Raw genomic sequence first — 3,030 nt, forward strand, 5'->3', positions numbered from 1 at the left:
CTCTAACATTCCCCCGTCCGGGGCTGCTTGTATCATTTCACCGGCGGCTTCTCTTGGCATCAGTTTTTCCTGTGAGCTGAAATTTAAGTCTTTATTTAGAGAAAGGAAAGCAATCAACTTAACGCAACACCCTGTAAATGGCAATTTTACCGGATTTAAGTGAAATTGGTAAATAGTTTCATGCCCCTTTTATTGTTAGGTACTTAAGAAAATGTTCTTGTCCAGACTCTGGAAATCTTTTCTTTTTTCTACTCAAAGGGAGACTCAATAGGTGGAGAAACAAAAGCCCTGCAGGTGGCTCAATGCAGACCCAAGACAAATCGAGATCAACATGCAGAAATCAGACAAAAGCAATAGAGGCGGCAATGATGAGGGAGGGGGTATCCTGGAAGGTCAGGTGTAAGGATGCAGCTGTTTTTTTTCCAGGTACTGGTCAGCCCTCTATCCCATTCTTCTAAAAAAAGAGGAGAGAGAAGGCAACGTTTATACATAAGATGAAAAGTTCATACATATTATAAAAATTTGCTACTTTCTCTCAGAATCAGAACAGAGTCACCAGGTAGAATAAACTCTTCTTTTCACTCTCGTAAAATAAAATAATTATTACCATCTAATGGGTATCTACTACATGCCTGGTGCAATGCTGGGCACAATGTGTGTGTTGTCTGATTTAATTGTCATCATTAATATTAGTTCCGTTTTATTTTTTATTTTTATGTTTTCCAATCTAGTACTTTGATTTTTATTCATATTCAAATTTCACACATTTAAATTAAAACAAAAACAAAAACACTGATAAATCAGCAAATTACCTCGAATGCAACTCTGTGCTGCCATTATTATATTTGCTTCCTCTTTCCCAGACACCAAAGTCAGGTACACAGTAAGTGCTTTCTACACAAAATAAAAGGTTCTGAATAAAAGAGACCTCATCAGTGTTATAGATAATCTGGAGTCCTGAGGAAATCATTTCCACAAGGTAAAGGAGATAGAGTGACACTGCATTTATCTGAAGATGACCATATTCCTCATAGCAGAGGATCTCATCCCCTGTCCGTGCCTTGAAGATAGAGTAAAGACATGTTGGGAGTGGATCCTGCTTAAACCGCTGGACCTTATGGGCCTGACGCACATAGCAGTAGAGAATTCCTCTCATGCATTTTACGGCCGAATGCTCCAGCTCATGGGTCCTTCCCTTGTCCTCATCAACGCGCCTGTATGCAAGAGCCAGGCCCCTTAGCACAGTACAGACTGTCGTGGATCTTGGCCTGATCATCGCCACATGTTTTAGTGGGCAAGAGACCTGTGGTTGGACTTTGATACGGCAGCAATGTCACTTGACAACTCTGTAATAGTGATCCAATTTATCCCATAGTTTTATTATCAGGTCTCGGAAGATTAATGCTTTTAAGGGGTTCAAAGTGAGCCAGACTTTTAAGAAAGCTGGTGGAGAAGCCATACCTTAAGAATGCATCAGGTGAGAGCTGGCCATTACAAATAAGCGTCGCAGGCTGAACTATAGCAGTTTGCAAAACTGAGCTTTGGGTGAGGGGTCTTCGCTCCAAGACCTTCCAGCTCACTTTGGCCACGAGCGCAAACATCGCGCGATCTGCTCCGCCCGGCAGGCCCCGCCCCGCACGACACTGTCGGGAGGCGCACCAGCCGGAAGTCATCGCGAGGGCGAGCTTCGACCTGTCTCCGCGGCCTCCCGAGCACCCAATATTCTGTTTTAAGAGGGAGACGGTGATCTCAGTGAGGTAGGGAAACTCGTCCAATGGATGCAGCTAATTAAGAGTGTTCACATCCCGTCGACATATTGTGTAGGTTGGAGTAGGTTAAACACTCCTTTACAGGTATTCAGTAATTTAGCAATCAATCTCGTATTCACTTTTTTTTTGAGAATCAATTGTTTAAAAAAGTAGGCATTTTAAACTAAGGGTTATATGTAATCTTTGTTACACGTCAACCATCCTTTCAATTCAGTAATCTTTTATTGAGTATCTACCACGTTATGCTGTGTTAAACAGGTGCTGGAGAGAAAGCAGGTAACAGTAGCCGACCAATTGTACAGGTTTGTCACACAGACATACAAAATTATTGCATACACACACTGCACTGACTTTTGACTTTGTAAACTTATTTTTTGAACAGCACATACAAAGGAACTTCGAACTGTCCTTTACCCAATTGCGTTTCATATTGCATACCAAACCTAGAATGTTTAAGAAAAGACCCAGAACATCTGAGAAAAGCACTGGAATATGTCTAACCCAGGTTATGTCCGCATTTCCAAAAGATTTCTTCTTGTGGAGTTTAGCATTAACCTATCAAAGTAAGAACATGGGAAATTGGTTTCTTTTAAAAAGTAAAAGCATGTACTATAATCACCTTGATAGGAACTGCTTTTGTTAATCTTTTTTGTAAAGGATTTTCAAAAGCAGAAAAGTACTTATTTATCAGCAAATTCAGTCTAATGACTGGTAAATTTGTTTCATTTTGTAATGATACGTAAGGTTTTAAGCTTTAATGAAAAGGAAAAAAGGTTTTAGTGAATTTCTTAAGGCTTAGTGCCCTTCTCTTTTGTTGGTTCCACTATAGAAAAAAGGATGATCTTTTCCAGTGATGTTTTGCATTAGCAAGAAACACCAAATCTTGGAAGTGAGATTTTTTTTTTAAAGGAATTCCTTTATATGTTTTATTATTATTTATTTATTTATTTTATTATTTTTAGCTGTGTTGGGTCTTCGTTTCTGTGCGAGGGCTTTCTCTAGTTGTGGCAAGTGGGGGCCACTCTTAATCGCGGTGCCCGGGCCTCTCACTATCGCGGCCTCTCTTGTTGCGGAGCACAGGCTCCAGACGCGCAGGCTCAGTAGTTGTGGCTCACGGGCCCAGTTGCTCCGTGGCATGTGGGATCTTCCCATACCAGGGCTCGAACCCGTGTCCCCTGCATTGGCAGGCAGATTCTCAACCACTGAGCCACCAGGGAAGCCCGAGATTGTTTTTAACATATAAAAGATTGTTGAATTACTG

General features: G+C 41.2%; 1 pseudogene; it reads right to left on the minus strand.

Annotated features, from left to right (window-relative positions):
* Positions 1 to 808: 808 nt before the first annotated feature.
* LOC130709292 (phosphorylase b kinase regulatory subunit beta-like) lies at positions 809 to 1,601 on the minus strand (annotated as a pseudogene).
* Positions 1,602 to 3,030: the final 1,429 nt, after the last annotated feature.

Source organism: Balaenoptera acutorostrata, chromosome 11, assembly GCF_949987535.1.
Source record: "Balaenoptera acutorostrata chromosome 11, mBalAcu1.1, whole genome shotgun sequence".
NCBI classification, from domain to species: domain Eukaryota; kingdom Metazoa; phylum Chordata; class Mammalia; order Artiodactyla; family Balaenopteridae; genus Balaenoptera; species Balaenoptera acutorostrata.